General features: G+C 38.1%; 1 long non-coding RNA gene across 1 annotated transcript; it reads right to left on the bottom strand.

Moving 5' to 3' along the window:
* Positions 1–1,615: 1,615 nt before the first annotated feature.
* On the bottom strand, positions 1,616–12,247 carry LOC113016874 (uncharacterized). Its single transcript, XR_003271322.1, has 3 exons — positions 11,960–12,247; positions 9,798–9,890; positions 1,616–2,780 (listed from the first exon to the last, which is right to left on the bottom strand). It is a non-coding gene; the product is annotated as an uncharacterized LOC113016874 (long non-coding RNA).
* Between the last annotated feature and the right edge of the window lie 335 nt (positions 12,248–12,582).

The following is a 12,582-nucleotide window of genomic DNA, read 5'->3' on the forward strand; positions in this document are numbered from 1 at the left end:
CGCCCTGACCTCACTGATAAAACTGTAGTTAGGAGGGGTCGTCTCGATGAGAACAGCTCCACTGTTACTTTGGTCCAACCAAGTTTCAGTTAAAAACATCAAATCAAGGCTGTGCTCAGTGATTAAATCATTAATTAAAAATGTTTTCCCAGCTAGAGATCTAATGTTTAATAAAGCCAACTTAAGTGTTTTAGAGGTATTACTTGTCCCCTCGTGTTTGGGAGCAGTCTGTGGCACACAAGGTATGTTTACTATGTTTAAAGATCTTTTAGAGTGCAGCTCTCTGTGTTTTGACCAGGCCACATGTCTCCTGTCACCTAAAAGTACAGAAATTTTAAAACCTTCTAGTAAACAGGGTCCCAGCTTCTCCTGGGAAAAGTCATCACTGCCATAATCCTCACAGCCCGGACCCTTCACACATCACGCATCAGACTGCGGAGACAGGGCATGAAGAGGAACTAAGGGGGGCGAGGCTGGGCAATGTGACTTCGATTGCTCTGTTGAGGGTGGGGCTCGATGCGAACCTTTGGCCGCTCTGGTGGGGGGTTTATGGGGGACAAAAAGGGATTGGGACGGGGGGTAGATCTGAGCCCAGCATTGACCCGCTCCATCATCTCCTCAGTGAATTTCAGGTGTGGGGAGGAGGGAGAAAGGGAGGGGGAGGAGGGTGATGGCCTGTCAGGGGTTTGGGGGACTGGGGAAGGTCGTGGTCCCTTGTCCTGGTCGTTGGTGTTGTTGAGAGAGTTGGAGGCAAATAGGGACCCCTCTTCTTGCCTTAGATGTCTCTCCTTTCTGAGGCTCTTCCTCAGATGCCATGGATGTCTCTCCTTTCTGAGGCTCTTCCCGGGTGGGGGCAAATGGAGCTCCTCCTCAAGGTTTCTGCTGGGCTTTGTCTGTTCTTGGAGTACTGTTTGTTCCTCTTTATGAGATAACTCCTCGTTTATCTCAGCCTTGGCACCAAGCACGGATGGATGACGTATGGAGACAAAACTAAGACTAAGACAAAACTATTTTATTTTACATGCTGGAAGGTGCAGAAAATAGGTTTAAATGTTAAACAAATTTCTTCCAGTTAGAGAATGTTGCATATAATTTAATTTTTGCTTGATGCATAAAATTAAAAAATTCAAACTAATAAAACAAGTTTTAAAAAGAAACTTTTTCATTTGATTACATTTTATATGATTGATTATGCAGAAAAAGTAGAATTGGGCTGAAAGATCTATCACTGTATCGCCTATTCAGGTTGTAAATCATGTTTTTAAAAAGTAACTAAGTTACTAATTACTTTTGAAAATAAGTGATCAGTAAAGTAATGGCATTACTTTTTGGGGGAAGTAATCAGTAATTAGTTACTGATTACTTTTTTCAAGTAACTTGACCAACACTGGTGGCAAGTCTCATGTTTGTTCATCTTTGGTAATAGTGTTCTTAAAGTATTCCAAAAGCTCTCTGCAAAAAATGAAGCCCTTAGTCTTACTCCTTTTGAGTTGCAGTCTTGGATAAGTGCAATCAGAAAGTAGGTCATTATCTGGTTCAGTTAACTCGTTCATGTGAAGAAAATGCAGAGGTTTACCATAAACACAGCCTTTAATTAGGTACTCCATAAGAAATAAGATAAAGCCGTGATAATCTCAGAAAAATATGAGAATTACAGCAAAAATGTTCATTAGTGAAATGTCGTGTATACAAAATAGTTTTGACAGAACAGAATAAGCTGCAGAAACTCAAGACATAATATCAAAAATATTACAAGACTAGACAGAAACAGAGCAAAAACCACCAATCTTTTCTTTAAATATTATATTCTCACCAAGTTACTTATTAGGCCTTGATAGAGTAATTAGGAGCAGGTCGAGAGTTGTCATTAGAAACTGACAGCTAATACATTTTCTTTTTGTTCAGATTGTTTGGCATCAGTCAGCATAGGCTTGTCTAAGTAACTGCCTGAGAATGCATTGATACAAGCTGCAGTCAGAAAAAAAATGACTGAGGGCTGAGGGTTAACCAAAACAGTGAAGTTGCAGACTGACAGCTAAATAATGAGCAGAAACTCCCTGTGAAGCTCCATAAACCTGAGGTGAGCTGCAGATTGGGGTGATAATTCTTATTGCCACATTGTTTTTACAATGAATATGTTGGTATAATAAAAACAAAATTGATTGTAGCTACTTGATGCTGATCTTAGTGTGCTACCAGTTGAAAGCCCATCACAAAACCCGAGTACATTCATTATTATCGATCTGTTTCATTGATTTAAACACCACAAAAAACAAAACCACGTTCGGGTCTCAGTTCATAATAACCTCAAACTGGAACTTCCCACTGAAGATGTTCAAGTTTAAAAATTGCTCATGGATATATACTTTTATCTTAGCTTGACTTTATTACAGGTTCATCAGTGCATTTTTCTGAGATGATAAATGGGAGTAAAGCCTGCACTGGGGCTGTTTTTGGTGCTTTGTATATTCTGCTGCATAAATGTGTCTCCCAGTGGAATAATGTTGCTCATTAATGTGTTTTTAATGCTTTTTTAGACAACGATGGAGCTCTATGACAAAAAGGAATAAGATAGATGAGGCTTCATATATAAAGACAGCACATGTTATTAAAAGACATTATTTTAGAATTCAAGTTGTATATGCCATTAAAGTGCTTTTTCATATTATGTTCTAAGTATATGGATATTTAACCCTTATTAGTGCCTCAGTTGATTCCAGCAGCATGTCTGTCTGTGCATTCCACAGTGATGATTGCAGACTCTGAAGAATGGGACATTTCTGAAACAAAATACAGGGGAGAGGAGAAGTTGCAGGATGTGTCTTTAAATTAGCCAACAGAAGTAAACCTAGCATTTCAGGCAGGTAGTCCCAGGTTCATCTGCCTTGAAAATGAGAAAGAAGAGCAAGGCAGAGTGAAAGGACATCCTCAGTGACAGAACTCAAGTTCAGACTAATTTTTCCCCCCTCTCTCTTGGCTAGCCTTTTTCTTTCTTCTTCTCTATATCTGAAGCCAGGAAGGGAAGATGGCTGCAGCTCCTAGGACAATATGAAGGCTCACTCAATGCTTCCACCTGGAACATTGCCGTCTCTTTGTGTTCATGACTGTTTTAAGGACATGTGCCCCTCAGTGTGTGGATGTCTGTGTTTATGCCATCCAAGCCTGGTCATTTGCATTTGCTTGATGTGAGATAAGTGCATGGAGAGATTTTAGCATACAGCACATCAAGAGACTTCTGGTGTGCATCCTTCTCTCACCCAGCCACCCCATCCTTTCAGTCCTTAGCAACTTTCAGGATGCAGTATGTATATAGGTTCAAACTGTTCAGCTAGTTATGTGTTGGTAATGTGCCATTTAGCTTAAACAAACACATGCCAAGGAAGTCTCTTGCCAACTTTACTTCCAGGAAGGCTTCTGCTTCACACTTTAAGAACATTCATATATAATTCTGTACATATCATGGATCCTCTGAAGTACTTGCTACAATATACCCTATGATTCTGGCTGGTATAGCATCAGAAGCTACTCATTTGCAAAGTGTAAACCTTACTCCTCACAGCCACAAAATTATTCAAGCTTTATTTGTAGTTTTCCAGTATGATTGGAGCAATCGAAAGTGTATTTTTGAGAGGCTTATTAAAATGATGAGAAAATGTAGACCTGATTTGATCTGGGCTTTGAGGCCTGTGTGTGAGTACAGAGTTGGATGTCTGTGCTTCTTTGTAAGACTCATACAGAACTAAATGCTGTATCCCTCTATGTTTTAATATTTGAACACTTTGATTTATAAACTAATACATGACATTCTCATTGCCTTTTAGCATTTTGTTACCAGTCTTAACACAAAGAACCAAAATTGTGACCAGTTTTACCTAACAAACAATAATTTAAAAGTGCATTTTTATGTAAGTTTATTTCACTGATGTAACTAAGAGGTACAGCCTTATTTTCCTTTCATACATTTATTCTTACAAGAACATGTTCAGGTTTCATTCTGGTTCCTCTCGTAGGCTATGCTACATGAGATTAAACTTATGGAGAATGACATCTGTGTGATGTACATGCCATACTTTGGAAAACATGATGATACGTGATTACGATGAGTTTGCTGATGGCTATTCCACCATTTTAGTTTAAACTGAAATATCGCAACAAATACTGTTATTAAATATTTGGACATTCATGTTTCTCATATGATGACCATTAATGGTTTTCTAAACAGTCGAAAACTGAAAGTATAGCCTTAGCTTAAATGTTTCATGGTCATATTGCCCAAACACCACCCCACAGTTCCTGGCTATTGATTCTTGTTTACACTTTTAACTTGTTGACGGGACAGCATCTCAATAGATTATACTACAATCGCTCAGCCGCTGAGTCACTTATTGTTTCCAATCAGTAATCTGCAACATCAGTTTTCCAGAAAATGTGTGAAGAAAACAGAAAAATGATGATTAGAAACAAATGGTAAGGACTAAGGCGTGACCAGGCGCTCAAACATCGCAAACTGCAGCAAATCAGAGAGTTATGAGGAGCAGAGAGAATAGCCAGAGCAAAGCAAAGAAGTTAAGATGTTAGTCAAAATAAGGAGAGAGATAAGGAGTGGTGTGAAAAGCAGAGCAGAAAGGAAAACAGAATAAGAATGAGGTTCTACAAAAATCATAAATTCCAGATTTTTTTTTAAAGTTGGAGGTATTCCTTAAATAATTGTCCTACATTTGTGACACACTGTACAAAAACATCTAATGTCCATACTAAGGGCACATTATTTTTTGCACTAAAAAGATATCCTACAAGGTAGTTCTTCGGGAACTTTTGTCACAAAATTCAGAATTTCTTCTTTTGTGTGTTGTGCATTGTTCATTTTTTTTTTTAATTGACAGAAGGCAATAAAACTGCCTGGTACTCTCTCTAGGCAACTGCAGTTTTGAGTTTACACTATTCATATAAGTCTTGTCTTCTTCATGTACTTTGTTTGGGAACACTGAAAATGGATAAGGATGCCACAACAATGAGCTAACAAGTAGATATAGACAGGGTTTGTGTTGAATCAGCCATAAACACGACTACAGAGAAAATGAACAGGATCAGTAATACTAGAACTCCAGCATCCATAAATAACTTGCTTCTCCAGCTAAAGCAGTGTGATATAAATTTTATACTCAGAACTTGATTTGCATATTTAGGCCTCATATGATTATGTTGTAAAGCCTAAATTGAAATATATATTTATATATCTATATATATTTAAAAACAAAAAACTCATTATAAAACATGTTCCTTCTTGGTGTTAAATTGCTTGATGATTATTGCTGAGAAGTAACTGCTGCAACGCTCAGTAGGTAAGTAAAATAAAATAGGATCTGAAGTCTAAAATCCAAATCTTTAATGTAGTAGCTTTAGGTCTTACTTTGTTTATCACTCAAAGTGAAAAATAATACAGAACAGTGGTAGGCAAAATGACAAATTCCCCATCTGCCCCAAAGAAAAGCAAACAAATGACAACCCTGACTGTCTATCAGTGAACCGAAAAAGGAGTAAATATTCTGATATACTGCTTGCATTATTGATGAGAGGGGATGGAGAAAGCTGGCAGGAAGAAAAAGACATAAGGCACAGCTGAATGAAATAAAACAAGGTGAGCGGTTTCAAATTTAAACAGGAATGACAAATAGAAATGGCAACAGAAAATAAGGCAATGATAATAATCACTTAGTGTACCTCAGTTTTTGAAAGCTCTCCATTTCAGAAATAGCAAGAGGATAAAAGTTTTGGACAACTTTGTTGCAGTAGAACACAAATACTGGGGGAAAAGGCCTGAGTTCAGTGCATACTACACAAAGTAGAGGTGTTTCTGATCTCAATGTACTATTATTTTCTTATTTCAGGACACTTCTACTGATATAGGAGTCAAGTTCTGATGTAATTTCAGAACACCCCACTGAAACACTTGAATGCATCAGTGGAGTCCTGAGAAATGGCATCTCTACCTTGGGAATCTGAAACTCTCCCCTGTGAATTGTAATGAAATTATAGTGGAAGAGATGGCGATGTGTCCGCCTCACAACCAGAGATCATAAATCCCCCAGTATAAGCCTTAAGCCCCAGACTCCTTCCTACTACCCCCTGCCTCCTTTTTGTCCTTTGCTGCACATCTCTGATCCATCTTGACTTTTTTCTCTGTTTCACATTTTTCTTTAATAGACTATGATGATATTTTTCACCTCTCCTCTTTCTCTCCTTCTTCCCCCCACTTTACTCATTTGCACTGCCCCTCAGACCTTAACATGAACTTTTCCAACAATCCCATTTATCATAGATTGGATTTCTCTTGTTATCCAGTTCCTCTGGAGGGTACTCAATCTGTGTCCCTCTGCAGGAGTAGAATCTCAAACTTCTGGTACTATCACGTCCACTATCATAAGAACTATGACACTAGCTCCTATACTCCTCCTATACTCAACAGTCATCGTGACTGAAGGAAAAGAGAGGACATCCAACTCAAATAGGAGCCTCATATACATGCAAATGTATATTCTTTTGTTGTGTATTTCTTCCATCCTTCTATTTTGTTTGAATTAACAACTTCACCATCCTCCAAAACTGTCATTTCAAAGCAGGTAAAACTTGATCTAGATCAAAAACACCCAAGACTGTGGAAGTTATTAGCGATGATCTTCAAATTACTTCATAACAAAAGCAGTAAAGCTTGCACATTCAGTTCTGCGGCTGGTTTTTAAACACTTCTAGTGATACTTCTTGAAGTAAAATGTCTTACTGTTTGATATATCACTTAAGCCATATTCATAGTTCACAATCTTATAATGATCCAGGTTTTTGAACAGTGATTAGCAATAGTTTGTTCCAATGGTTTTGTACAAACTGCTACTATACCCATTTAGTCCATGGAAAGAAAAGAATTCAGATTCATCTGATTTCCCCATTTTATGCCACATATTTTTAAAATAAAGCATTAAATAAATAATACATTCCCTGACAAAAGCTTACAGTTGTATTTTAACAAATATTATGCCTTGGAGTTAATATAGGCTAGCCTACTGTGACTCAGGTGATAAATTACAGTCAGCATCACACTGGGTGCTTTAAAGTTCACTGTTCACTTTAAATGTTAATGTACTGCCTGGACTAGAATCAACAAGCTGCATTCTGTTAAGCAGCCAAAAGATTTAACTCCTTAAATCGAGGCAGATTCTAATGCAAGTTGTCCTAACGCGTTCTGTTCTACCCCAACAGTACCTCATAACTCTGGGTTTTAGGATCAACCTGGGTTTGAAAATTTACTCAAATATATGTCCCTATCACACAGGTTTGTGTACCATATACTGTTAAACAGATCACCTGTACTTGTGTATGATGGCAGTACACTATTATATACATATTTATTCCACCAATAAATAAATATAACCAAGCAGTATATCACAATTCACTGAACCGATATAGACAGTTATGTGGAAAACTACAAATTCTGGATGTAGACACAAGCGCTAATCTGTTTAGAGTGAATCTGATGCTGATGAAGTGCAAGAATAATGTCTCGTAAGATAAGAATGAACTTCAAGTAAAATATTCATGCAGTCAAAAAGCTCATAGTTTCCTTTTTTTAATATATATATTATTTATTTCAATGTCCACTTTGTCATCAAGTGGATCTGAAAAGAGAAAAAAATTGAGTTGAAATGAAACTGTTACACAATAACTAATTTTGCCAAAATAAATACCTTCAACCACATTATTTTTAAGCATTCTAGAGACCTATTTTACTTCCCAGCCCCACCCACCCTACATCACTTAGAGTAGGCTGCATAGCCACGCCTCACTGCCCCCTTTACTTTACACAGAAAGCAGTTAAGTGGGTCAGAGCTGCTCGGGTTGGGGGTAATGGGGTTATCTGCTCCAAAAAGGGAAGCAAGCATGATTTAAAAAGAAATGGCCATAAGATACATCCTATTGTGTGTCTTAACCTGGTTAGCCAGGCATACCAAGACATGTCTGCGTTAAGCAGAAATCTGTTTGCAGAGTCATTTTGAGGAAAGTGGTTTCTCTTTGAGGTCACCATAATTTAAAATAGCATTTGGTTGTGACATGGTTCAAGGTTTAGAGTAAGTCACTGCACATGTGTGACTCTTTTCTTTCATTTGATAAAAACACAGTTGTGCACATGTGTATATTAGGGTTTTGCACTGCAATGCCTGCTGGCAGTTTAGAGGCTGTAGTATTACACATTAGCAGTCTCTTACATGACTTATAACATGCACAAGTTAACAATGTGAAGAATATATGAGTTCACAAGGCTCCCGGCAAAGCTTATCTGAGCTACTGCTGGAATTTGTAAGTAACCTGAATATGATATTCAGCTGATCACTGCCGTCTTTGTCTGCTCTGTGAAAAGAAAAAGGTGCAAATGGAATGATGTTGCCACCAAATCAACAACAGAAAGAAGAAATGAAACCTCTTTGTACAATTCTACCCATCCTGGATCTCTTGCAAGCAACACAGATTAATGTTAGTACAAGAACAAACATGCAAACAGCTCAGGTAACTGCCAAGAGTCTCAAAGGTTTTAAATAAACACAAAATCACACCCTTGGTAAAGCCGGGCCCCAAGGCTGAATTCAATTATAAAAGCTCTTTGACTGATGATGTAACCATGCACCCCAAGCATGCTGTGATGAAACACCTCTGCTTACTTCAGATAAAAATATAGACAACTCAATAATGACAAACAAGCAACGAGGTACCACCAAAGAGTAAAACTGAGTTAGAGAGTGTTAATTATTAAAAATATTTTGTGAATATTTGTTTATTTGGTAGAAATAAAGCAGGTAAAAAAAATAAAAAATGCCCTCAGAAACCTAATTACCAAGGGAAGTAGAGCCATTTACACTCACAAAAAAGAAAATGCTACAGGAAAAAAGGAATTCAGTAATAACAGTGTTACATTTGAATAATTTTACCAAAAGTTAGAATTTTTTCAGGTTGGTAATGCTTTTCAGTCTTTTTTAGATTGATCCAATTTAAATGTGATTTAAATCTGCCGTGGTCTTTTAATGACTTTTACCAAGAGTTTTCTAAACATCAAAATTTCATGACATAGAGAAATGTACCGATTGCTTGAGTCTCATATTATTGCAGGATTGTTTAATTTATTATTATTATTTTTTTTTTTTTTTTTACACTGTCTTTCAAACAGAGTGTCACAACTCGCCTCTATAACCAACCTGTTCTCAAAGCCAGACTGATACAATCCACACATCCTTTAGAATCTTTTATAGGACTATGTAAATGGAAATCATTAAATGGGTCTTACAGCTAAATTGTCACATATGGATAATTGGCCCTTTCGCATCACATTTAAATGCAATCTGTACGTGGCATCTTTCAATCTGCAATATTGTGAAAGGGCAACGCGATGTTATCTTAAATACAGATGCTTGTAGGCACTTTACTTCTCACTCTTTTAACCTATGACCTCCTTACGTCTCTGTATTTTCAGAGGTCTTGGGTTCTTCTCCTCTTTGTCCTCACTTTCCCTGTTGTTGTCCCTCAGACACAAATTCAGATGCTAATATAATTTACATATTTAGCCATTTAAATTCTTGTGCTCCTGCTTTTAATCATAGCCAGATACTCAGATTTCCTTTTTAAATGAGTAATTCTTATTGTTGGCTGTTACACAGCAAGCCTCAAGTCCAAAATCAATTTAATACTTTCACACTATTACAAAATTGCAATAAGGCACCTACATTATAGTCGTTTACTTAAACCCGTCTACTTACCAAATGTTGATCCAGTTTTTCTCCCCAGAATTCAGATTTGTCACCAGGCATGCTGTATTTGTTGGAGTGGAGCCTTTAGTAAGGTTTCATGTCCTGCAGCGAAAAATCAAAATGACTGGTTAATCTCAAAATCATGTTCATGTATATTGTGTATTCAGTGCATTTCATTTCACTGAAAATGGAATTTATGGTACACAGTGAGTTTAGCAGTAGTGCCTAGCCAAACACAACTGCTTCAGAGCAGGTAATGGAGACTAAAATACATGAGGGTTAAAGACAGATCAAAGCAAAATAAAAGTGCAGTGCAGCACAGAGGAATATCAAAATAATGTGGCCAGTGTTTCAGTTTGCAACACAGAGGTGATAATGAACCAATGAAAAGCTCTCAACACAGAAAATACATCCATAGACACTTGAACACAGACTTTAATCCTTCACACGTCTTTTTTGTTCTGGACTTTAGACCACAGGAAATGTTGTATGCCACGGTGTAGTAAAAAGGCACATGAAGAACATTAGATCCAAACAAATACAGTTAATGCAAATGGTTTTTCACAGAAAGTTAATGTAGCCTACTGAAGAAAAACCACACTAATGAGCCAGCTGCCCAAATAAAAGAATTTATGAATTCAACCAAAAAAACCAAACTCATCCACCATGGTTAAAAATAACAAAAACAACAACAAAAAACCTATATGGCAAAGCATATCACCTAGAGGACTGAATAAAAGGTCTATAGCTTCTCAAGCTCTGCTGTGGTTTCCCCAGTTTTCACAGTGCAAGAACAATGGGAACATCTGTTAAACCAGTGGGCTCAGTAATTATCTTGTAGCATTCTGGACTGTTGAAACTGTTGTGTAAAGGGGGAATTTTTAGTTACCAGTTTGTTTATTCTTGATGCAGATATGCTTGAATGCTCAGGACAGCTTTTTCTTTAAATGCCAAACTAAGTTTCTGTATTTGTGTGAGGACATTGCTTCATGTAATGAGTTTGAGCCTTAGTGCGTTTGTGTGTCTCTACCCTGAGGCAGCCACAGGATACACTGGATAGGGAAAATGGCTTTTCTTGTTCGCTTTATGTACTAAGAAATATAAAAAAAAATTGCCTTTGAACTCTAACGCCCTCCCCAAATGTCCATGTATCTTTGCTTTTTCTGATGTTTGTTCTGCTCTTACTTCTCAATAATAGTACTGTTCCCTGTAACACACAGACCTCAGGGAACATGCATGTGGTCATGTCTTTGTTCATACATTACACGTTATTTAGACTCCATTAACCTCTAACTTGGAGTTGTTTGGGACCTGAAGACAGAAAAAGAACATCAGATTTTCCAGCGGATTCTTTAATTATTACAGCACTGAGTGGGAAAATCTGTGTGTGCGGGCGGGTGCACTGACCCCAGGGCATGGCACAGTGACCCACTCTTTGCGGTTTCATTGTCTGCAGAATCTCAAGTTCAACATTTAGAAGAAAAACAAACAGAAGTCTATCAAAGTCTTCTTATTAAATGTAAAAAGCAACATAAAAAAAACAAAAATACAAGAAGCAAGCAACAAAATATCCATCCATCCAGTCGCTTCCGCTTATCCTTTTCAGGGTCACGGGGGGCACTGGAGCCTATCCCAGCTGTCATAGGGCGAAGGGGAGGGGGGGGGGTACACTCTGGACAGGTCGCCAGTCTGTCGCAGGGCCAACACACCAGGAAAGACAACCATTCCCACTCACATTCACTCGCACATTCACACCTAGTGGCAATTTGGATTATCCAATTAACCTATCCCCACAAGCTGCATGTCTTTGGACGGTGGGAGGAAGCCGGAGTACCCGGAGGGAGCCCATGCAAACACGGGGAGAACATGCAAACTCCACACAGAAAGACCCCGGCCTGATGTTGGAATTGAACTCAGGACCTTCTTGCTGTGCGGCAAAAGTGCTAACCACCGTGCTACTGTGCTGCAACAAAATATGTACCATAAATAATGGTAGAGTAGTTTTAAAGCACATATGTAAATACTTTATAATGATAATAATAATGGATTGCATTTATATAGCGCTTTTCAGGACCCCTCAAAGCACTTTACAATTCCACTATTCATTCACTCTCACATTCATACACTCAAGCTCAAAGATCAAATTTAAATGTAGAAGCTGTATTACTTACTGAGAAGGTGACTGGAAATCATTAGGTTTGATGTAGACTGTCACGATTCGGCTTTGTGCAGCAGGCAGGTCTCAAACGCAGACTCGTAGGCGGAACGAGAAATCAAAACAGCTTTATTTGCTGAAGATTGGGGGGGGGAAAATCATATAAACTACACTGACACAATACAATGACACATTAACACACAAGGAACCGCACAACCATGAGGGAGATTGCAACAAAGGACCGAGGGAGACGCTGACATAAATACACAGAAGGATAACGAGGGACGTGAGAACACACGGGACACACAGCTGACACGAATTAACATCACGCCACAGGCGAGGCACATCGAACACGAAAACACGAGACTTTCACAATAAAACAGGAAATGGAGTAACATGACGCAGGAGAGGAGGAGGAGAGGAGATAAACATGATGGAATAAAACACAAGGAGGGGAAACGAGGCACGAGAACTCATATAAACACAAGGAGAGGCACAGAGGGGAAAGACACAAGGGGAGCCTAAAAGTACAAACTCTAACATAGAATAAACTCAGGATTACCTATGTGAACCTTAAATAATAAATCATAACACAAATTGTCATAAAAACCCAAGAAACTCAAAATGCTGGGTCAAAAG

This window comes from Astatotilapia calliptera, chromosome 23, assembly GCF_900246225.1.
Source record: "Astatotilapia calliptera chromosome 23, fAstCal1.2, whole genome shotgun sequence".
Classification (NCBI taxonomy): Eukaryota; Metazoa; Chordata; class Actinopteri; order Cichliformes; family Cichlidae; genus Astatotilapia; species Astatotilapia calliptera.